Source organism: Lissotriton helveticus, chromosome 2_1 (genome assembly GCF_964261635.1).
Source record: "Lissotriton helveticus chromosome 2_1, aLisHel1.1, whole genome shotgun sequence".
Classification (NCBI taxonomy): domain Eukaryota; kingdom Metazoa; phylum Chordata; class Amphibia; order Caudata; family Salamandridae; genus Lissotriton; species Lissotriton helveticus.
Genome location: NC_136059.1, coordinates 112,029,939 through 112,055,728, shown reverse-complemented (window position 1 = coordinate 112,055,728; position 25,790 = coordinate 112,029,939). Strand labels below are relative to the sequence as shown.

Genomic DNA, 25,790 nt, shown 5'->3' with positions numbered 1-25,790 from the left:
GTTGTGACGGGCATGACGAAAGTTTGCAGGTAAGTGGGTGGTAAAAGAAGCTCCCGAAAATGTACAAGTCCACAGTCACCACCTTGGGTCCCCTCGTACCGCTACAGCCAGTAAATGCAGGTCCGAGATACAGCAGGGGCAGTCACTCGGACGTAACGCCCTAACGGAGGTAAAATACCTCACACTGCTCGTGTCAGCCTGAGACACTGGCGGACACCGGACATCTCGATCCCTCGAGCCTGGAAAGCGCTGTCAAACAGCGTAGTGTCAGTTGTAGTCCGGGTCTCTTCAATTAGCAGGGCCATCTGTGCTGCACCCCTGACATGCGCAGAAAATATGACGTGACATCCCTCCTCACAAAGAAATCAGAGGCCAGAGGGGAATCCAAGGGGTTAACACGCTTTATTGTACATCACGCAGTGGCGGCAGATGCATTTCGGCATTACGCCTTCCTCAGCGCCCTTCACTGCAAAGCGTCCTTCATCCTCTTGCCCAGATCCTGCTGCTAAATAGGTGCTTGCACGCCCTGAAGCCTCCTCCCCCATGATAATTAGACACACCTGTTGGTTGCTGGGGTAAATGCTCAGACTTCAACTCCCAGAATGCAGCAGTGATGTGCATCTGGGTCGGCGGTGTGGGGAAGTGAGGAACACGTTGTGACGGGCATGACGAATATATATATCCAACAACACCTCCCTTGTCACACAAAGAAGAGCGCCAAACCGGACTTTGAATACACCAGGCACTTTATTCACGCATGGAACAGGATGGCAACAAGTTTTACTCCTAACGCGTTTCAGCTTCTGTAAAGCCTTGATCACAGGTGAGCCATCTGGATACTGGGGCGTGAACACATTAATGTCCGCTTTATCTAGGACTGCAACGTCATTTCGTAGTCCTCGAGTACTTTAGTGTCCATAATGCACTGGGAAAGTCATTAACACCGCTTTTTCTTTATTGCAACCCGCAATTCCGTTTTCCAAAGTGTTTCTATTCCTGGGGAAATACAGGCTAATGCTTTTCAAATGTGAAACTGACTTCCCATGCAAAGACAAGGCTCCAAACTTGTATCGTAATGCCACAATAAATGTTATTTTCTTGCAGCGCCCATCTTTTAAAGTCCATCACGCAGATTGTTGTTGTATATGGACCCCATACTATAATCTCTGAGATAAGCAGAAGCAACTTTATTGACATGTGTCCTAGCTTTCTCAATCTGTGGACAAAATTGATTGGACCAGTTCCATTTCTGTCTTTGGCATATGTTAGAGTAGACAAAGGCAGTTTGCGGGAAAAGTAACATCCATTCTGCAAAGGTGTCCTTCATTAACATTTCCAGACCTACCCCAGTCAAAGGGCCTTTGTCATTGCCAACATAGTGCACAATTATGAGGTCAGGGTGTTGGAGATGCAAAAATAATTTACCAATGGCATCAATTGGTGCCACTTTAATCCTCTCTGTCCAATCCATTTAATGTCTACATTTTGCAAAGCTAGATCTTTGTCAATACCTCTGCTTTCAGCATACCTTTTGCACCGGAAAATATAGCTGTGTCCCACAATCCACACTCTAAACATCTTGAAGCGAGGTCTGGATGCACTCAAAAGATGTATGTAGGCGAAATAGGCAGTTGGAAAAATAAGAGGTCTCTAAAATGTTTGAGAAGATTCCGTTTTAAAAAAAGAAGAGAAGTGATAGGGTGTTTGAGAACATTATAGAGTCAAAAATAGGATGCATGTTTCTGTGTTTAAGTAGCATGTTTATTATTGGTTACTAAAACATGTTTGAAAGGTATATTAGATAGTATAAGCTGATATTTTGGACAGTCAAGCACACTTGCTGTTTGAATTTGCAAAATTGTGTGCTGAACATGTGACCTGTGAGTTCAGTTGAGTGTTCCATGAACTGTTACTATGGTAACAGGCATGAAGCAGAATGGGGGTAGGGTTGGAAGTTATGTGTGACAATAAAATGTGTACTTCTTATGAATATTAAAGTTATATGTTATTGCAGTGATATTTCCCAAGTCACTGGTATGGTTAGAAGTAGTGTGTTATGATAAAAAATGCTAAAAATATTTGTAATATAGTTTTGAAGTCTCGTCCAGATCCGTGGTTCCATCGTTTACGGTTCACGGTCCAAGCGCAACTCCAGAAAATTCCAAAAGCAATTTTGGTACAGTTAGTGGTGAGTTGGCAAGGTTTGATATGTGTAACCAATAGAAATGTGTTTTAGATTTTGAATTAACCTGGGAAGCAATGTGATTTGATAATAAATGTATATGTATGGAGAATGAGAGGGAAAGTTTGCAATTTTTTGGTTTTTCTAAGAGCATTGTGTGCATAAGAAAAATTGGTGTGTTATTCTGATACTTCATAATCTACAAATCAACTTGAAAGGTGAGTTATTAATTTGTGAGGTGTACTATATAGCGCCTTTGTTTTTAAACATAAAATGTCATTCATAACATTTGAAGTTATTGATATATTTTCAAATGAAGAAATTTTATTGCAGTTTTTTGTAATGTGTTTAAATGTTGTTTAATATACACTTTGCATACTATTATATGTTTTCTGGAATAGGGATTGCTGATTATGACTGATTGTTTTTATGTGTGGATATGTACATTCCTACTGTGCATAATTTTAGGTGTTGATTTCCTAATTGGAAATTCAATCAATAAGCGTGACCTGCATAAGAAGGGATGACCAGATGTCTTTCGTGGATCCAGATGGGCAGGACGTTGGCCTCTCGTATACCAAGTACGCTTATTGATTGAATTGAGAGCCCATCTAGCCCTTCCTTTCAGCGTGAACTTACGGACCTCCGTGGACGGCACCTCTTGAGGAGTCTGGCGCCGCCCCCTTCTTTCAACTAAAGGGAACGCAATATAACCCCCATACGAAGATTTCATCTATCACTGATTGAACCTGGACATTGTCCGAATGTAGGGCGCCTTTCCCACCTCTACACTACGAATCAAACGGCCTGCTGGCTGATCCATGGTCACATTCCATGATTGAAGCTGTTTCTACTGTTAATAATACAGTTGATCTAATCCCGCCTTAGGGGAGAAGCTAGTGCACCCAGAGTAAAAGCTCTCCACCTTGGATTTGACATTTTAAAAGTACTGTCCCCTACCCCATGGTACATCTTCGCCCTGAAGAAGGTGTGGCCCAAGTGGGGCCTTTTCACCAAAACGCGCGTCGGCATTGGTTTTGTGGGCAGCAGGATTGTGTTTTTCCATCCCCAGTCCCTAATTTCTCCCAGCCCCTCTTTCCCTTGGTTGATGATTCCATCTTCATCTGGTCACTAATTCATCTTGTGACGTCTATGTACTACTGAGATTATTTTCTCTAGTTTGAGTGTGAGACTGATTGTGTGGTTTAGAGTGGAATGCGGGTTTATATGTGTGTTGAGTGTGAGATTTGAATGGTGTGTGGAGGACTATATATGTCTAAAATCATGTATGTGTTTTTAAAAATGATTTCCTAATGAATGAATAACAATTTTGTTAGCTCAATGCATTAAATCGTAAAAATGAAAAAATAAATAAAGAGCAAAAAGAATCAATGTATCCCTGGGTGTGATGCCTTGACTCGCCTGATGGTTGCTCCGATGTCCTGTATATACCCTTGGACCCTTGTATAGGACCACTTAAAAAAGTGTTGGTAGGGTTTGCCCTTGTTCTCACTTATTACTGATGAGAGTAATTTTAATAAGTGTCTACAGAGGTATAGTTAAAATATGTGACATAATTTTTGGTGTTTGGTTTCAATTTGAAGCTTGTATTGTGAATGTATGTGGTGTAGATAGTGCTTTGTAGAGAGGTACTCATTTATGTTTTTCAGTGAAATTGTGAGACTTATAGTAGAAAAATATGAAAGGTTTCTGCTTTGTATTTGACTATGTAATATTAAAAGTAGTTGTAGAAAGGTGATGCAGCAGTAGAGACTTATGCAGTAGTTTTATTCTATACAGAGTTTGGTTGCTGAGCAGGTATTGCCTTGTTAGTACTGAGACACTCCTCCAATCACCTATGGAGCACCGTACACTTATTCATTCAGTGTAGTTATACCTAAGTACTTATAAATTCACTATGCACTATTTTTGGTATAGTCAAATGTACACAATGATTGTGGTCCCCTAACCCTTTGAAGACCACTGAGTCATTCAACATTCAGGTAATGCTCATGCTTGTCTGGAATCATACTGTGAGTCTGTGTCCACTCCCACAATCATCCTGACAGAAGCATGTCTTTATCTAATCTCTTTGCTGAAACATAACATAAGAAAATGGAGAAAGAATTTCTCCCCGGAGTATAAAAAGGAATATAGATCGGCCCTCAGGGCTTATAAGAACCAATTAAAATCGGCTCAATCATCTTACTATCAGACGAAGATCTCAGAAGCTGCCAATTCCCCTAGGGAAATTTATAAACATTTTAAATCCCTGGTCAACCCATCCTGTCCCCCGAACGAAGCTTCTGACCCTCAGAGACGCTGCGAGGATCTTGCCAATTTTTTTGACACAAAGGTTTCCAATATTTATTCTGCCTTCTGTGTTAATGATAACACTGATATCACCTCCCATTCTACTGTGCCTGCCCCGGTCTCAACTCTGGATGCTTTCCAGCTGATTGACCTTCCTACGGTTGAAAGACTTTTCGATAATCTTAAATCGGGGTCACCCTCAGATATCGCCCCGCCATCTGTACTTAAACAGGTCTCAGGAGATTGTGGTCCCAGTCATCAGGAATGTCATCAATACCTTTCTGGCCACTGGTGTGGTTCCACCTTTGTGGAAACAAGCCAAAGTCAAGGCTCTCTTAAAAAAACCTAACCTCGACCCAGAGGACTGGGCTAACTATCGCCCCATCTCCTTGCTTCCGGGGCTTAGCAAAATAGCAGAGAAGCATGTCAACCAGGTTCTATCTGCCTTCATAGAAAACGAGGGAGCCCTCCACCCCACTCAAACAGGGTTTAGAACTAAGCAGAGCACAGAGACCGCGCTGGTCGCGGTGGTAGAAGAAACAAGGAAAATTGTGGATGCAGGAGGCTGCGCTGCGGTGGTCCTGTTGGACCTCAGCGCAGCCTTTGATACAGTAAACCACACACTGTAGAGCCGGCGCTTGCGGGATGCTGGCATCTCAGGGGTGGCTTTAAAATGGCTTCAATCCTTTCTTGCAGGTAGAACTTTCTCTGTTTTTGAAGAGGAATCTGCATCTAAACAACTTCCACTGCACTACGGCGTTCCCCAGGGATCATCACTGAGCCCCACCATGTTCAACATCTACATGAGGCCTTTGGCTGAGGTGGTTCTTCCCTGGGGAATCAAGTTGGTCACTTACGCCGATGCCACGCAGTTGGTGGTTTCCCTTGCCAGGTCGGAGGATTTGGTCCTTGGAACAAATAATCTGTCCCCCTGTCTTACAAGGGTGCTCGAATGGATGGACTCCTCTTTCTTAAAACTTAACGGCTCGAAAACTCAGATTATGCTTCTGGGATACAAAGCCCCCATTAATCTCGATCCATGCTGGCCGAAGTGTCTGGGTCCTCCCCCCGTTCCTAAGGACCAAATCAAGAGTCTGGGAGTCTGGCTTGACCCCTCTCTGGGCTTTCAGGTGCAGGCCCGAAAGGTTGCCTCGACCTGTTATGGACTGCTCAGGCTGTTAAGGAAGGTTTTGACCCTTCTTCCATTTGAAGCCAGAAGGCTTTTGGTCCAGTCTCTTATACTTTCTCGACTGGACTTTGCCAATGCGGTCTATCTAGGAGCCCCGGGGGGCACTATTAAAATACTACAGTCGGTTCAGAACTGTGCAGCCCAGCTGCTACTTGAGGTAACGCGACACTGCTCTGCGAAGGCGGCAGTACTCTCCTTACATTGGCTGCCGGTACAGGAGAGGATCCGATTCAAGGCTATGTGCATGGCCCATAAATCAACAACTAATGTGTACAATGTATGCGGTCCCCTAACCTCTTGTAGACTACTGAGTCGGTGCTGCAAAATTCCAGGTAATAGTCATGCTTGTCTGGAATCACACTGTGAGTCTGTGTTCATTCCTACAATCATTCTAACAGAAGCATCTCCTTATGTAATGACTCTTCTGAAACATAAGTGCTTATAAACTTATCCTGCTGTCAACTACTAGCACTCTAGTAACCCAGTTATTGTCTATGCACTTGCAGAATGACTCAAGCAGTGGTACAGTTAAATGTGCACAATATATCTGGTCCCCTAACCCCCTGTAGAGTACTGAGTCAGTGCTGCAAAAGTCCAGGTAATAGTCATGCGTGTCTGGAATCACACTGTGACTAAGTGTCCAATCCTCAAATCATCTTGACAGAAGTATGTCCTCAAATCACTCTGCTGAAACATAAGTACTTATAAAGTCTCCTTGTTGTGAACTACTAGCACTCTAGGTACTCATTCACTGTATATGCTTTTGTATGACACTTATTCATTCCCATAATTATTCAATTAGTACCTGTGTGTTCAGTAAATTAATTGTGATTTCAAAAGGAAGTGTTTAAATAGTTTTTATGTAGAATGTGTTTGCTTAGTAATAGAATAGAATATTTTGCAGATTTTTACAGATATTGTTCATCATCATTAAAAGAAACTTATCATGGCTAGAAAAACAGAAAAGAGGAAAAAACTGAAAAAGGACTATTATTTGAAGAAAATTCAACAGCAAGTACTAGATGAAGAACAATATGTGGGGAAAAAGAAAAAGGTTTGCGGTAAGAGAACAAAATAATTTATTAAAAAACTTTCAAAGCCTAGAAACAGTGTGCAGGTTGTGGAATGTACAAAGAATGCCTCAACAACTAAAAAGAATAAGAAGAAAAGACACATAAAAAATGGGAAATCCCATTTAAAAGACACAATGTATGGTAAAAGGAGGCAGAGTCAGTATGAAGAAATAATAAAAAAGATGTGTGTAATTTGTTAAAAGATGTGAAGAAATACAAAAGAAGAGCAGCATGTTTTGAAACTATTGTTGAGAAGGATTTTGCATTAAAAAGGAAATTATTCATTTTAGTTTTAAGCTGAATTTTATTGCTAGATAAGCCAATACATTTTCTGAAGGCTAAAAGTAAGAACAAAAGAGTAATTAACAGAACTAACTTTTGTGATATTTTTTTGTGGTGAATTTTAACATAGTTCAAGTTCAGAGCCTTTTTTTAATTTAGTTATTTTCAGACCAATACGTTATTGCTTGAGGTTGATACCAGTAGTTGAGCTTATGAGGTTAGAAATGGTTGACCAATTGAGAAAGAGAAGATCGTTCTCAGAAATGTAGAAGCAGTGATAGCTGATGAAGTTCTCGGGAGACGTCCTAAAGCCCCAGTGTATACTTGAGATTGCAGTAGTATTTGTAGTATACGACAAGAATCTACTGATATTTTACGCAATTTCTCACAAGAGTATAGTAAAAAAAAAATTTTTTAAAAAGATTAAGATGTTGCAAGGACTAGATCCTTGCAGATTGAGAAAAAATACTGGTTTGCAAGGTCATTCTCTGGCTTGTCTTTCTAGGAAAGTATGTCAAAGAGTTTTTCACCATTTTAGAATGTTAGCAGTACATCATTCTCAAATGCAGAAGTCAGTCAGAAGATTGTATTACGCAAAAAGTCCAGCAATAATTGTAAATGAGTTGAATAGTGCTCTTTTGCATGGGTCAGTATCAAATGTAAAAAAGGTTTGTGATGAAATAGAGTTTTGTCACTTTGGTCCTGAAAAAGAGAGCGCAGAAAGTGAGACATTAATAGAAGTAGATGTCAAAGAGAATGTGGAACATACTACTACAAAAAATTTTGAAGGACAAATTACAAGGTTTTAGATGTTTTCAAGTGAAAGGCCAAATTATTATTGTATTTGTTGCTAACAAACTCACTATAAAAATCAGACTAGGTCTGTTGATCATATTTAAAAAGTGAAAGAGAAAATAATGATAAGTGGAAGGAATTTCAACATATTTATTGGTAGAGGATTGCTTTGATTTGGGTTCTGATCAGCGTATTTGTAAATATTGTTATAACAAATTAGACGAGAATAAAATGCCTGCTACAGCTGTCCATAATAATCTAGAGTTAGTAACTATTCCTCCAGAACTGATAGATTTAAACACACATGAGTCTATTCTGATTCAATGTGTGCAACCATTTCAGGCTATTGTTTGTATGGAGCCTAAAACAGGTAAATTGCCGCCTCCAGATTTACAGAGCGGATTAAAAGGAAGAGTTGTATATTTACCTCTAGATATAAAGAAAAATATTGAAACTATTGGTGTAGAGAATGTAGAAAGTGAACCACTAGTTATTCTAGTTAATGGCTTTCCTACTAAGCGTACGTAAGAAAATCTGACAGGAATTAGTGGATGTCAGGAAAGTGCAAAAGGCAACATTATATCTTATAAAAAATAATGTTTACTACAAAATCGTGTATGTGGAAGAAAAATAAATACTTTTAGGAGATGATAGTGAAACATCAAGTGGTCAAATTGAAAAAGTGGACATGTCCAAAAGTGAAAAGAATCATGAAAATTATGGTGTACATCCACTTCATTCGAAAGAAGTGATGGGGAATACTATTGAATTATTCCAAATGAAGAAAGCAAAGGGGACTCCCATGAGTGTATGGGAAAAAAGTTTGGAAGTTCGTTCTTTTCCGCAGCTGTTTCTAACTTGAAAAGGTGGACGATATGATGAACGATCAGTGCAGATTCCTGCATCAGAATATCTGACAACAAGATTGTATGCAGAAGATCCGAGATTTTGGCAATTTATCCCAAATATATTTAATCTTTTGTTTGAGAGTGACTTGTCTGGACTTTCATATGCAGTCAACCACATATTGAAAACAGGAATACATCTTCAAAATGATTCTACAAAGGAATTTATGGATAAAGTACATCAGAGAGACGATCATTTAGAATCTTCACTGATTAATTTGATGGCATGTCAGCGTGGTACTAATGAGTATTGGTATCATCGTCATGGAGAACTTAAATGCATGCTAAGGAACTTAGGAACTCCTACATGTTTTGTTACCCTAAGCTGTGCTGAATATGCTTGGGATGATTTACTTGAATTTCTTCGAGAAGCAAATTCAAATATAAAAAATATTGAATACAAGACACCTGGAGAATTGTGCTCTTTGGATCCTGTAAAAGTATGCAGATATTTCAATCATGGGTTTGAAGCTATGCTGTCTTTTATCTGCAATAAAAAGAATCCTCCTCTTTGAGAAGTTGTTGATTTCTTTTGGAGAAAGGAGTATCAAGCTAGAGGTGCTCCTCATATACATATCCTGTTATGGAACTGATTCGGATGACACTGATTTATCTTTTATTGAAGACTATGTCAAATGTGCTATACCAAAAAGAACAGAAGAAAACACCTTAAGGTAACAAGTGTTACGATTCCAAAGTCATCAATGTGGCAAATACTGTTGACGAAAGTACAAGTGTAAGGAAAAATTTCCTACCAAATGTCGTTTTGGATTTCCACGTACAGTAATTTCCAAAGGAAAAGTAAACAGTTTCATGTCAGCTGTAAGACAAACCATCACTAGAAAATCTCCCAAAAATACTTACAATTTGAGAAGAAGTAAAGAATCAAAGTATATCAATGATTATAATCCAGTTATTCTCTCAATGTGGAATGCTAATATGGATAGCCAGTATGTTGCAGGTAATTCCATTGCTGTTGCCCGGTATGTGACATCTTACATAACAAAATCTGAAAAGACGGAGGTGAAAGAAATGTGGGAAGAAATTTCCCATGAGAAGAGTCTTAGTAAGAAATGTACAGTTTCAGTTTGAAGATGTTATCTCATCGAGAAATTGGAGCATACATCTGCAAGTTTATACTCAAAGTAGTTTATACTCAAAGTTCAGAAGAATAATTTGGGTGAGTCTAGGTCTTGCTGCAACACGTAATTGAGTACTTAAATTTATACAAGAAATCAAATATTTAGCTGAAAATGAACCGGAAAGCACAGATATTTTCAAAACAAATATGTTGGACACATATTATCCAAATAGAAGTCATCATCTTGAAAACATATGTCTCTATGAAGTGCTGCAATATTATACTTTTTAGAGGAATACTAGATAAAACATAAATGAAGGAAAATATGCAGTGATTGGTTCAGAAGGAGGTTTGGTGAAACAAAAGAAAGGAAATCTGATTAATCACAGTTGTGATACTCCTTATAGAAGAACATTTTACTATTTAGCACTTTTGCAACTCTTCAAAACTTGGCATACAGAATTGGAATTACTTGAAGATTTTCAGTGCTATGACGATGCTTTCAATGCTTGTAATGATAGCATAGAATGTACAGTTTTTGTAAATTATCTCAAAATGTTGAATGATGAAATTAATCAAGAAGCTACTATTGCAGCTGAGATTGCTAGAGACAGTTCTCAAGATAGTCAGAGTTCTGTTCCAGTGAATAAAGATCCACTAAGACAACCAATTCTTGAAAATTGAGCTGCAATTGCCAAGAATGAAGGGGAGACAGCAATGCATCAAGCTCAAGAAGATATTATGGACTTAGGAAACTTGGAAGAACAACTAAATGTTGAACAGAAAGAAATATATCAGCAAGTAAGAGAACAGATTGACCATGGGTTGTGTTATAACTAATGCTTAATCTTTCCCTTGCTCCCTTACCATCCTCTCTCTTCCCTGCATCCTCTCATCCCTCTCCTATCCCTACCCTCCGGCCTTCTCTATAACAATGGTCCATCCCTCCTGTAGAACCTTGGATTGAAGCTTGCCTTAGCATGTTGGCGGGCTCACCCTATGAGCTGGCACTGAAGGATCTAGTCTAATAAACTTCTGCTCCTACCTTTATTGTGTGAGCGTCCGCTTAACAGTTTTCTTCATGAAAAGAAGAAATGCACATGCACATCATTTGAACCTACCCGAATGTATGTCAGTGGTCAAGCTGGTACAGGACAAAGTAATGCCAACACTGTACGAGTGTTCTATATTCAATGAAGAACTTTTAAAGCTGGTAAATGAACAAATAATAAAAATGGAAGCCATTTGTTAAATAGAGCATGAAGGAATCACTATTATTTTGACAGAAACATTTAAAACAAAATTGTATTCTTTAGAAAAATCTGTATCTAAAACTGCTGGTTTAGAAAAGAATTTGTATTTAAGTGTAAACTGTCGGGTAATTTGACGGCGTAATTTGAATGTGGAAAAAACGTTTAGCACATGGAGCAATGGGTAAAGTTGTTGATTTTGTTAATTATCAAAACAGAGATGGAATTGAATTTTTGGAAACCAAATTTGATCACATTGAAGAAGTAAAACAAATTAGTTGCTGTTTGGTTCGTTTTTTGTTTGTTAAAGATTTGTATGTTCGTAGAAAACAGTTTCCTCTTTCTCTGGCATATGTGGTGACCATTCATAAATCTCAAGGTTAAAGTGTAGACAGTGCTTTGGTAAACATTGGAAGTACAGTATTTAGCGAGGGTATGGCATATGTTGCTTTGTCCAGAGTCAGAACTTTTTCCTGATTGCATTTGATTGATTTTGGTGAGAGAAAGATTAGTGCAGATGCAAATTGTGTAGGAGAGTGTAATCGGTTAAGAAGATTGTATGCTCTCAATTTAGGTGAATATCTAGTATATGAAAAGCATGTAGTAGGTCGAAAAAGAAGATATGAGAATATCTGTAGTGAAGTTAAAGATAAGAAAAAAAATCAAGATAATGTTGAGATTACAAGCAAAAAGAAAAAGGACACTATTGAAGAGATTGTCGGATATCCGTTAAAAAATAGTTAAGCGCCTTGAAACCCTTGCGGGCATGTAGTGCGCTTTGCAGATTGATTGATTGATTGATTGATTGATCGACAGTTCAGGTTTCAACTGCTATGCTAATGTAGTGGTCAATGCTTTTTTTTTTTTAGAAAGTCTGCAACAGCAAATTATGGAGAATCGTGAAAAAAGATTTTGTTCCTTGTTGCATTGTATTTATGAAAAATTTCTATTACTTCATTTTCCAATACTGCAAGCATATACATTAGAAATTCCTGAACATCTTGTTGAACATTGTGTGTAAATTGCGTAGAACCAGAACATATATCCAGAAGATTATGAATATCACAAACGCTTTTATTTTACTTTTATCAGTTCGCAATTTTTCATAAATTGCGAACTGATAAAAGTAAAATAAAAGCGTTTGTGATATTCGTAATCTTCTGGATATATGTTCTGGTTCTACGCAATTTACACACAATGTTCAACAAGATGCTCAGGAATTTCTAATGTATATGCTTGCAGTATTGGAAAATGAAGTAATAGAAATTGAAAATCTTTTTGGCCTTCGTTATAAATGGAAACATGAATGTGAAAATTGTACATATACTTCTACTACTAACATAGACACTGAAAGACTCATAAATTTGACAATACCAGACTGTAAAACAGTGTCTTTCAACAAGCGAGTTAAAGCAGCAAATCAAAACATGGAGTGTAGCCAATGCAAATCAGAAATGTTATCAACATTATTTATACAAAGATGTGGACAATATATAATGTTAATGATACAATGTTGTACAGCTGATAGAATAAAATTGGAAACATTAATAAAAATTTTTGTAGCAAGACAACTATCAAGATCAGGAAGAACTTTTATAGCTGGAGCAATTATTTTCCACGATGGTCCTTCTACAATATCAAGACATTACACTGCCTATTTAAAATGCAATAAAGGATCCACATATTGTAATGATGCTCATTTGGTTTTTAGATATCGTTTACCTAACGAATGGCCAAATTCCTACCTAATATTTTTAAAGCCAAAGTTCTAAGAACATAATTCGGCCTATTGGGAATATATTAATATGTATTAATACGATTCCTATTGGACGATTTCAGTATAAAGTATTTCAGGAATATCATTTGGCCTAGAGGAAAGATTTGTATAGCAATTAAGGACTTTCTCTTGGATATTCTGCTAGCATATATTTTAAAAAACATAATTTAGAGTATATGGAAACTATAAACAATTGTTCATTGATTTATTGTTTTGGTACTTTCATATTGCAGTAACAAAATTCTCTTAGAAAGAAGCATTTTATATATGTGTGATTTGTAGTATATTGTTTGTTATTGAGGATGTTGTTTTTATGGAATGTACAGAGATAGTTGACTATATTGAAATATTTTTGACACAGATTTGGGTTTTTTGAAACAATCTTATTGATTGTTTTGTTTTTTGCCCGTTGTTATGTGATGAGTAACATTGAAATCACTCCTTTAGTGAAATTCAATATATTCTGAGAACAACATAAAAGGCAAACAAAATAATTCATATAATGTTAAAATTATGTTGTGTTGTAAAAAATATAGTATTGTATATTATTACTGTATTTTTCTTCTCTTTCACAGATCCTAATTCTAAAGTACATTTTGAGAAATGTAAATTATAAAAAACAACTGAAAAAAAATGTTTAGCATTTTTTGATATGTACTACTGTCAAGGTAAGAATAAGTAATGCAAACAATATCAATGCACTAATGTATATAAACCTCTAACCGTCTACTTAGTAAAGTACTACCCATGGAGTCTAGGAATCCTCCTGTCTGTCCCATGCACTTCTCCAATCACCCATCCACCACTATCTACGTATTCTATCACTCCGCCAATACCTAAGCACTTATGAATTCAGCATGCACTCTTTTTGTTGCACTGAAATTACTCCAGTAGATAGTGCTGTCCCATGTATTTCTCCAATCACCCATCCAGCACTATCTACATATCCTACCACTCCGCAATACCTAATGACTTATAAATTCAACATGTACTTTCTTTGCAGCACTGAAATTATTCTAGTTACTAGTCATGTACCTAAGGAATGGCCTAGCCACTAACCCAAGTGTAGGTACAATATTTTGTAAACTAGGCATGCAGACCTCTAACCAGCTACATACTATTGATATTCTCTTCTAAATACCCACTTGATACCTATGCAGTTTTGGAATCCTTCTGTCTGTGACATTTATTTCTCTAATCACCCATCCAGTACTATCTATGTATCCGATCACACCGCCAATACCTAAGCACTTATAAATTCAACATATACTCTCTTTGCAGCACTGAAATTATTCTAGTTACTAGTCATGTACCTAAGGAAGGGCATAGCCAGAAAAACTAGTACAGCTACAATATTCTGTGCATTATTCATGCAGACCTCTAATCACCTACATAGCATTGATACAGTCTTTGAAATACTCAGTTAGTACCTATGCAGTCTAGGAATCCTTCTGTCTGTCTAATGCACTTCTCCATTCACCCATCCAGCACTATCTACATATCCTATCACTCTGCCAATACCTAAGCACTTATAAATTTAGCATACACTCTCTTTGCAGCACTGAAATGACTCCAGTTATTAGCCATATACTTAAGGAATACCCTAGCCACTAACACAAGTGCAGGTACAATATTTTGTACACTATGCATGCAGACATCTAATCAGCTACATACTATTGATACGCTCTACTAAATATCCAGTTAGTAGCTATGCAGTCTAGGAATACTTCTGTCTGTCCCATGCACTTCTCCATTCATCCATCCAGCACTAGCTACGTATCCTATCACTCCGCCAATACCTAAGCACTTATAAATTCACTATACCCTCGGTTTGCAATACTGTGATTATTCTAGTTACTAGTCATGAACTTATGGAATGGCCTAGCTACTAACACAAGGACAGCTACAGTATTTTGTGCACTCTCGAAGCAGACTTCTAACTAGATACATTCTATTGATACACTCTTCTAAATACCCAGTTAGTACTCATGCAGTGTAGGAAATGTCCAGTCTGTCCCATGCACTTCTTTAATCACTTATCCACTACTATGTACTTATCCTAATACTCCGCCAATACCTAAGTACTTATAAATTAACTATGCACTCTGTTTGCAGCACTGTCATCATTACTATTACAAGTGATGTTCTTATAGAATGATTTAGGCACTGTTAGAAATGGGATCTCTGGCTGGCCAAGGCTTGCGCCAAAGTCAGTCAGAGACCACCACTCTAAGTCAGGGCAAGGGAGTTACACACCAAGATAACACCTGCTCACCCCCTTGGTAACGTGACACGAGCAGTAAGGCTAAACTCGGAGGCTATGTAAGTTAAGCGTTTGCGCGTGCACCCAGCAACAACACCCAAGGCCCACCACAAAGGAAACTCCACACAAGGTTATATATAAAAATAGCCTTTGTATTGTACCAGACACATTAGATAAAAACACACACTTTACAATGTGCCAACAGGCACGGGCAGAATTTACAGGGGATATATGTACAGGACAGGGCCACATGGACCACTGTCAGGAATAGGCACTTTTAACACTAGAATACTTGTTAGGATTAGCACTTAGACATAGAATATAAAATCCCTGTAGCACAAAATAGAACATAGAGCACACAACCAGTAATCACTGGTAACAGGTAAGTACCACCTACGCAACCCTAACCACCTTAGGAGAATGTCACGCAGGGAACCAGGACCTCACTAGTACACCTATACTAGTAAAAACAACCACCTAAGCATCACAAACATTCAGAGGAATAAAACATTACACATGATGCAGCAGTCACATTAGGCAGGTAAATCACAATTTGCGCAAGGATCACATAGGGCATAAAACATGTACCCCACGCAAAGGCACAACACCAGAACTGTCCCCCAGGCCAACTGGCCTCTCAGGGGCTAGGACCCCCTGTGTCCAGCAGAGTCAGGGCAGGCTGCGCAGGCAGCCAAAGACAAAATGCGCAAACGTTCCTCAATGGAGCAGCTGCCCACTAAGTGCTGGGGACTTCCACAGGGACCAAAATGTGTGAGCCTCGTGGAGCCTCGGGGGCTGAACAGAACTGGGTGCCCTGGAACCTCGTGGGCTCTGAAGAACAAAAATGTGCCCTCTGAACTGGGGGGAGCGGCCCGCTATCAACCGGGCCGCTCTACCCTCTGCAGTGCCCCCTTGGTCGTTGGAGTCCCGCTCGGGGGACTCTAAAACAATATGCCCCAATGAGCCTCAGGGCTCTAACTAAACAAATGTCTCACTCATGAGCCTCGCAGGCTCGAAGTAATAATGCCCCCGTGGTTGGAGTCCCTCTTGTGGGCTCTAAATGAACAAAAATGCCCCTGGTCGTGGGGAGTCCCGCTCTGGGACTTTTACAAATGAGGTGGCCCCAACGTTGGAAGAACCTCGACAGGCTCTGAAACAAACAATGCCCTCACACGGAGAGAGCACACTGGGGGGGGGGGGCCTTCACCGGCAATGTGCCCGGACGCCCCCCTCCACCACAACCAACACCGGGACCTACTCACCGGCTCCGGTATGCTACCGGTCTTCTTCGGTTGCCGCCTCTGGCCTCACGCTGCGTTGTGGAGCCCCCCCTTCACAGGGGCTCCTCTTCCAGTGCGGCTGGGCTTCTCGACCCGCTTCCCAGGTCTCTTTCTTCTGGCCGCGGCTCACCTCTCCACACCGGTGCCCCGCCTGCTCCTCCAGGCGGCGGCTCCTCTCCTGGGCTGCGGGGGCTCTACCCTCGCTAGGGGAGCCCCGGGAGACGCTGCCACGATCTTCCTCAGAGCACAGGCACGCGGGGTGGGCTCCCGTCTGCTTCCTGTTTTCTCCTCAGTACTTCCGGGTCACAGGAGCGTGGGGTGGGCTCCTGTCCGCTTCCTGTCTGTAGCACCTGCACTTCCGGCTCGTCGCAGGCAGCGCGGCGGCCCAGTGGGGGGGGGGAAGCAGCTGGTGGCACAATCCGGGGTAAGCACCCGGTGACAATAAACAATGCGGCGCGGTCCCTGGCGGGGTGGGTACCCACTCGGGACACCATAAAAATCGGCAAATATGTGGCGGGGGCAGCCACGAAGAAGGCTCCCACGATGGCCAAAATGCAGGATGGGATCCTGGTTTCCCCTAGAACAAAAAGGGGCCAGTGGTCATTCAAATCAGCTCTCTTGGGGGGACAAATCCAGCGCTCCCCGGCGCTGCAGGAACCAAGAAGTAGGGGCAAAGCGCTCCCCAGCGCCAGGTTGCCCCAAAGTCCAACAACAAGTCCTTCATGAGGTGAGGGGGGCAAGGCTGGGCCCAGAGCCAGCTCACAGGGTCCTCCTAGGCAGGGAGGCAATCCCCAGTGGTGGTCCTCCTGGCACCCAGCAGCAGCAGCCCCCTCAGGAAAAGGATCCAGGAAGAGAACATTTTGTAAGAGGTCACAGCCTCTTTTTATACAGTGAATCCCTTTGTCTCAGGGTGCAGGGTGGGGGAAAAACCAGTCGCAGCTGGTTTTGGAGCACTTTGTTTTCCTCAGCCACCCTTTCCATTCACTAGGCAGGCTAGAGTCATTAGAAGCACCACAGGGGGCGGAGCCAGCATTGTGTGGGGAAAGCCCCAGGTCCCAGGTGTACTCCTCCCTCACATCACTCATGCTAATCTCAACACTCACCACCGGGGCAGACCCATCATGATTCATGGATCCAGGCTCACCAGCCAGCTCCAGCCAATCACAAGCCAGACACAAATTACACAAACATGCCAACTTCTAGAAGTGACACTTCCACACTAGACACAATCACACCGCATACATCATTGCTCAGCATTCAATCACACGAGTCAACACATACCAAACTCGCACCTGCACTCCCCACGCATCAGGAACTACCAGGGACACATACATTCCCCATGCATTCCTATGGGAGGGTAGGCCAACCTCACCACCTGCACCCTGGGACACAGTGGTAAAGTGCGCAGAAACCAAAAATCACTATTACCAGATCACAATCAAAAAGCAAAAAGTTCAGGGGTGAACCTGCCTGAAGGGCCAAGTCCAACAGGCACCAACACAAGTACACGTACAATATTCAGTGCACAATCCCTACAAACCTCTAAGCACATACATATTATTGGTACATTCCACAAAATTCTGAAGTAGAACCCATGCAGCCTAAGATACGCTCTGTCAGTCTCATACACTTCCTCAGTCAATCATCCAGCACTATGTTCTTATTGTATCACTCCGCCAATACCTAAGCACTAATGGGGCAGATGTACAAGCCCCCTACGCCAACAGTCCGTCACTTTTTGTAACGTAGTGATGGCACCGAGGATTCAAATGCAGCACTGAAGGGGCGTTCCTTCACAACACACATGGAATAAGACACATCTCAAGATTTACGAAAAATCGTAAATCTGGAGATATGTGTGAATGCTGTGCCACCCTAGAGCTGGCTAAGCAAGGCACAACAAGGATAAATGTTTTAATTTCTCCTCTTTTTTTCCTCTTTTAATGTGTGCTGCATTCCCCAGCACTCATTGAAGGAGGAAAACGCCTTTAGTGATTGTTTTTGTGCAGGAAGGTGTCCCTTTGTGCACAAAAACAATCTGCCCACTACACAGACATCCTTGCACAATGGTGCAAGGGTGCCTGCGTCAGTGCATGGGTGCAGTTTGTGTGCCAGTGCAGAGTGAAGCACAGAGTTGTGACATATTCATGCAAATATGTCACATCCCTGTGCTTTGGAAGTGCTGCAGCCCAATGCAGCTAAAGGGCTTGCAGTGTCACACTGCAGCACTTCCTCATAGATCTGCCCCTATAAATTCACCATACACTACTAATGCATTCTTCCAGTCAATCATGCTCTACACATATATTCAACCAATCTTTCAGACATTTTCATGCAATTATAGTTCTTTTTTTAACCAGAGAAGGTAGTTCTGATAAGAATTTCTTTTTTTCTTCTTTTGTTGTTTTGTATTTTTTAAACAATTTTGTAGTTTTGTTGGTGTTTTTCTACAAAGAAAACAGAAAAAGGTAACTTTTGGAATTAAGCAACATTCTAAAAACAAAAACAAAAAAATTAACATTTATGATTGCGCTGTGCTGCGCAAACAACATTCATAGATTGTTCACCGTAATAGATGACGGCTTTGCACTTAGTGCAGTGCTGCTGCAAAAATTGAAATTCTGGACGTATGTCTAGTGGAGGTGTTGATGTAGTCGCTTCGGAGGTGCTAGCAATACCTAGTAGTGGATTTTGTGGTGCACGTCTCATCTCCTCTCATGCCAGATTGCGTGGGTGGATGGTCCGTAGATGGTTGTACATGCTTGCCGTTCCACAGGAGTATTTTTTTCACTGCCTCACGACAGGACCCCGTGACATATCAAGGACGTGGCTTATGTAGCATTTACCTTTTTTTTACTAGCTGGAAAGGTAAAAAACTTCCAGGCTCCAGGCCACTGACTCATGCCTCTGCTTGGGTGGATCTTCTTCCAAAATATCTTCATCCGAAGAATGATGAGGAGGTTGTGAACTGGCTATTGTTCCAATATAATATTAGAAAAACACCCAAAAAAAATGCAAACCAGCTCTTGATGTGGAAGAGTTGCCTCTCATTAATTGGTCTAAACAGGATGACTAAAATGGGTGGGGTCCTTCAATAGTTACAGTGGTAAATGTTATAAATCAATCAAATCCTTTATTTTTAGGTCACATGGGATTCGCATACTGTGTGCTCATGAAGAGTGCACCCAACGTGACTTTGCGAAAAAATATTTAAAAAATATATAAGTTTATTTCAAGTACAAATATATGATTGTTATGAATACATTAGGTTGTCTCTTGCCCACAATACACTGCTGATGATGTCACATATTACATAATTCATGACATGGTCAGTGGCATTACTGATGACATCACTGATGACATCTCAAATTACCTCACTGATGACATCACTCCAGGAAGCATGTTTGCAGAGTGGTAGAGTAAGGGGGCATGGTCTTCATGTCCTCTCAGCAATCCTGCTGTCTGGGACTTACTAGCGGTAACAAGAGTGCTTGTTGGCCCCCAAATACCCTCAGCATTCAATGGAATTTGATTCCCCACCCACCAATGCACCAATAGCATCGGGAGGAGGTGTAACTTGGGCAAGTGGGGGATTTCAACTGAGTCACAAGATGGCTGCCAACTCTTCCTGGTTTTAAGCGTTGGCAGCTAATCAGACCTCAGGCACGAGATCGGCAGGGTTAAAGGATCCATCAGGGCCACAATTGTATATCTGAGAAATCTTTCCTTTCCTCAGGAACTACTGAACGGATTTACAACCTTTAACAAAAAGAGATCTTTCGGGACTACAAAGTATGTTTTTACCAAATTTGGTGTAATTCCGTTCAGCAGTTCAGGTTGTAGTTGTGTCTACATGAAGGAAAAGCATTTTGGCCCCCCTTTTTTCTCAGTCCCTGCTTGACGGATCAACCTGACAGCAGATGAAGTGACTGCACCATTAGTTATGGAAGTTTTGCAAAGATTTGTCAAACGGCGCAAAGCTTATTGGCAGATCAAAAAACGATCTTCCTATGGAAACTAGGTCCTAACTATAACTACCTACTGGTGCCCACCATTAGGTAATATATACATATATATATCTTAAATATTATTATATATAATATATATATCTATAAAACCACTGTGCATTTACAGTTTGACCTGCATTCATGAGAAATGGTTTGGGTTCATTTAAAAACAAAAACATGCATCTACTTCAGCTCCTTCCCGGAAAGTTTTGGTTTGACCCATCAAGCAGAGGGGCAAGGAAATTGGGGGAGGGGGTCCAATAAGAAATTTCCACTTGCAGCTTTCCACAGAAAAATGTACAATGATAGAAAAAAAAGCTGAACACCAGGGGGCATATTTACAAGAACTGACACATTGGTAGCAATGCATCAAATTTCTTGCACCTGAGTCAGATACCCATACAACACCATGGAAGACTGTATTTGCAATACAGGACTCAATGACACAAGGATCCATGGATGCATCAGAAATACTGACCCATCTATGAGCCCAAAAATGATGCATTGCTGTAGTTCGTCATAAGACTGACGTAACTAAAGCAATGTGTCAAAAACAGAGGAGATTTCTATTGAAAAGCCACTGCGTCAATTCCTATGCCTGGTTTCAAGAGGTGTAGGAATTTTGATGTGTTCAAGGCTTAGAGTGACAGAATGACAAAATGTAAATTTCACTGCGTCTGTTCTAAGTGGCCTTTTACGAGGGAACATCTACCCTGCATACATTATACACAGCATAATGTGACGCAGGCCTACACAAACTGACACATTGGGAACAATGCGTCAGCTTGTAAATCTGGCTCTAAAATAATGACGCAGCGCAAGCTCCTTGTAAAAATGCCCCCAAATTGGCAGACAGATATATCTAGGTCCAGAATGCATGCTTTTGGTCATTTATATGAATATATTTGGTGATTTTTTTAAATTATGGGCCAGATGTAGGACTGTTTTTTGCAGTCGCAAACGGGAACTCAGTCCGTTTGCCAGCGCAAAATAGTTCTGGTCCATGTACAAACCCTTTTTTGAGAGTAGGTAACCTATTACTGACTCGCAAAATAGGGTTTGTGACTCGCTATTAGGAAAGGGCGTTCCAAGGGGCATGCCAAAGGCGTCCCTTCCTAATAGCGTTCCTTCCTAATAGCGAGTCCCAGTAATGTTACATTTTCTTTTTTCAACGCAGTTCATTTTCCTTCAAGGAAATCAGGCTGCATTTAGATTTATTAAAAAAGCAGTCACAGACATGGTGGTCTGCTGACCCCAGCAGGCCACCATCCCTGGGAGTGCTAGCCATTCCTAATGGAGTCTCAAATTGCACCTGCCTTATGAATATTAATGAGGCAGGTAATTTGCGACCCCATTAGGAATTGCAAACAGTGTCTGAGACACTGTTGTAAATATTAATTTTCGAGTCACAAATTATGAGTCGCATCACATTTTGCAGAATAGCTATAAAACATTCACATGTCGGTCAAAACATGTCTCTGTTAAGTCAAACAAATCATCTACACTTCCCTCAGGCAAGTGAGGTTCCGTGACGATTTTACTCGTGTTCATAACCGTGTCGTAAATACATAATTTTGGTAGCAGTGAACCGCAAATGATCCATTTAGTATATCCTGGTGTTTTCGCTATGCTACGAGCAAGAGCACTCCTGTTACCAACACATTTGTGATTTACCCATGGCATCCATCTTAGATCACGGAAGCCATTTTGTTTTCCTTGCCCTTACATAGTCAATGGACACGCAATGATCTCTTTCTTATTAAAGGACACGTAGGCTTTAACCGGCGATTCACCTTGCTAGTGACACGTGCACCTTAGGCCAGCAACACTGTAGCAGCATGACCCGGCAAGAACTGCCTCCCCAGCCTGAGGCCAGTCCTGCTATACTGGTTCCTGTGTTCGTTGGCCTGATCATGATTAGGCGGCCGAAGCTGGTAACTGTGCCCATTTACGACCCACAAACATTTCTTATCCTGTCTTTCTATCTTCCACACCTGGCTCTGCTCCTTTCCTTCTGGGCCTTTATTAGGGGGAGGTAACGAAATTTACGATGAGGCGGTCCGGGTCTTGAATGAAGAATTGACATGGGATTATGATGGACTAGTGGGAACCCCTCATTCGTAATGTTTTGACATCAGATACTGTTGACGATTCCTGTGCAACGCCAAATATTTATTGTTTAAGGCACGAATGTTTAGAACTGTGGTAACATGTAAAGAATTTGCCTGAAGCACAATATTTAGTATATAAGGAGCAACCCTCTTTGTACAAATCGAACAGGCTCCTAGATACTGCCCATGTGTAGTTTCTGTGACTTCTGTGTCCCTGCAGTAATAAACCTTTGGTCTTTGACGCCACCATCGAGAAGCCCGTGTTTCTGTTTGTTTGTGTACCAAGACAGGTTGAACTCCGGGGTCTTCGGGTGTTGTCCCTGACACCTCTGGACGGAACCAAAAAGTCCAGAACTCCAATTGGCGCCCAACGTGGGGCGACGTCATTCGGTACCGGTCCAAAAGCCTGAAGAGTTCGAGGAGCTTCGTGTGAAGATTTCAGAGGGAGGCGCCCCACTTCATCGATCCCGGCATATCGCAAAAGTGGCCCCGACGTCCTCTTCCACGAGGGTTCCCGTTCAGACGGCTGCAGTGGTCCGTTGCCTTGACCGTCGCCCTGTCTTGGACCCGAGGTGCAGTCCTCAGTACGGCGAAACGTGACGGGTTTCTCCTTGGTGATGTCTTCAGTGCCTCAGTTAAGTATTCAGTGGTTGCTAGTTAAATATTTTGTGAGGATTGCTCCTGTTTGGATAATCCTTTTAGTTCTCAGTTCAGTTCAGTTCTGTAAGATTATCACTGGTTATTCTGGTTACGATAATCATTCTGTTCAGTTCAGGTATCGATACATTTGTCAGTTCTGGTAGGCCTAAGTTCGTGGTTCGAGTGCGCATCTTTTCTGTTTGTGTCTTGTTTGTCTTGTGTTCCGGATTATAAAATGGTAAGTCGGAAAAATTGTATGTTGTCTTGTTTTAGTTGCAACAGTGATTCCCGGTTGGAGGACTCGTGTTTGGTTCCTCCGATTGGAACTCCCCTTTATGATCTATATTGCAAATTTGGTGTGGGCCCTATCTCTTATAATGAGGTATGGATCCGCTACACAGAGAAAGACGGTGTCCTTAGTTGGCCACTGCATGGTAGTTTTGAACCTGAAGTTCTCGATAATCTAGAAAGAAGGTTGTTTAAGAAGAAAGCCCGGCCGGCAATGTTTGATTCTTTCCGTTATTGGCGAAAAGAATCTAAACAGAGAGAAATTAAAAAGTTGAAGAAAGAACAGAAAGAGCAAGAGTTGACTTTAGAACAGTCTGCTAGGCAGCTGCAACTCAACGAGTCTGAGAAAGCGATGGAGGTGGCCGATAGAGAGCGTAATTTAGCGATAGACAAGTGCTATCCTGCTTTGCCATCGAGTACGGCTAAGACAGTAGAGGACCCTGAAAAGGATCCCCTGTTGTCTTACTTGTTACGATCACCCCCACCGTATGCACAGGGTGCTACGGCTCCACCTATACCGAATGTTCAATTACCGGTTGCTGGACAACCTGGTGTCCCTGTTCCCGCTCCCCTGAATCTAGTTCCTGTACCTCCTGTGGTCAATATTAATGTTCCTTCGACAACCCCTCTTCTAGGGTTGCCGGCTTCTTTTCCTATGCCTGTGTCACTCACACCTGCCACTTCACAAGCTATTTTGCCTGCTACTCCTACTGTTCCTGATCTATCTGTTCCAACTGCTACTCTATTCACTGCCTCTGTTAATATTATGACTCCGCTTTCTGTTCGTCGAAGAATCACTGATTCTGTCTCTAATATTCTATCTCCCTTCTATAAAACTCTGATTAAGACTCCTACCTCTGACTCTGTGCAGAGACGTAGTCAGCTTCCCAGTACTGAAGAAAGAGGAATACTAGATTCCACTGCCCTTAGATGGGTTTCGAAAGTTGGAAGATATAATGTACAAAATGTATTAGATACATTTATGCAATGGAACGAACCGACACAACGATATGTGTTCGATGAAATGTGTTTCCTTCTACGTGAGGAATTGGAAGAGGATGACCCTGAACCAAATTTAGGAGAATTAATTAATGTTCAGAAAGAGTTTGCTACAGGTATGATAGTTGGTCAAAATATAAAAGAAGCGATGGAACTAATTTTAAGTTATAGATCCGACTCATCCCTTCGTTCACCAAGAGAATTAGAGAAACGTAGTACGAAACGAAATCGTCAATATCCAATGAGAGAGGTTCCACCAATTTGGCGTGAAGCTGTGCAAGCTAATGCAAGCCTTGGTATTGCAGCCGCTCCGGCCCAATTCCAGAGAGTATGGATACATATTCCATGGAAACGAGCTGAAGTGTTAGCAGTAAAACAGGCCTTGCCAGATCCGCGTAAAAATCCTGCAGGGTACTACAAAGAGTTGGCTCAAACAGTTGACGCTTGTGTATTGAATCTTGCTGACATAGATCTGCTATTTGGTAACGTAGTACCGCAACCAATTTGGGCTAAAATTCGTAAAGAGAATCATCCAGTTGCCCTAGGTGGTGACTGGGCAGCTATAACTGCAGCGGATGGTCAACAAATAGGTGGTTCCAAACCTGAACCTTTAATTGCTAACTTGCCTGGTAGAATAATCGATTTAATGAAAACCTTAATGCCTGCATTACGCGTTAACTGGGATAAATTATCCGCATGCAAACAAAAGAAAGACGAAAGCGTCTCCGACTTTTTCACAAGATTCGAAGAGACTTTCGTAGATCATAGTGGTCAGGATATGAGCACAGAAGGGGGCCAGAGATTATTTGTTGATACATTTGTGCACAATCTGTTGCCAGAACTTAGTGGTAAATTAAAGAATTCTGAAAGTGCGTGGGCTGTCTCTACGACTGCGCAAATACTTGCGACTGCTCAGTACTACGAAAATAGGGATAAAGAAGAGAAGGAAAAATCAGATAAAAAGACGAAAGATTTAAAAACTAAAGTACTTTTACAGCAAGCTTATCCGCCTCGCATGAATCAAACTAATATGCAGCAAGGGTCATATCAAAGAACGGATTATAATTTTCAAAGGCCACAATACCAATGGAATCAATGTGCTTATTGCAAAAAGGAAGGTCATTACAAAAGTGATTGTCCAGTTCGGGCGCAAAATAATGATGCGGCCGCTCAGAGAGGTCGTGGTAGTTCTATGCAAAACTCTAGAGGTCGAGGACGAGGTGCTATGCCTCCACAGACAAGTGATCGCCCCTCTAATTATTTCGACCAGCGAAATGGACAATCTGCCCAACAGAATAGGTCTCCGCAGTATCATGTTGAAGACTATTATGAAACTAGTGAGGAAGTTCAGCAAAG

General features: G+C 41.2%; 1 protein-coding gene across 2 annotated transcripts in view; it reads right to left on the bottom strand.

The window, feature by feature from the left end:
* The window catches only part of LOC144817775 (C-type lectin domain family 4 member F-like), a 449,481-nt gene that overhangs the window by 218,418 nt on the left and 205,273 nt on the right, over positions 1 to 25,790 (bottom strand). The gene's annotated exons all lie outside the window — the stretch shown is intronic.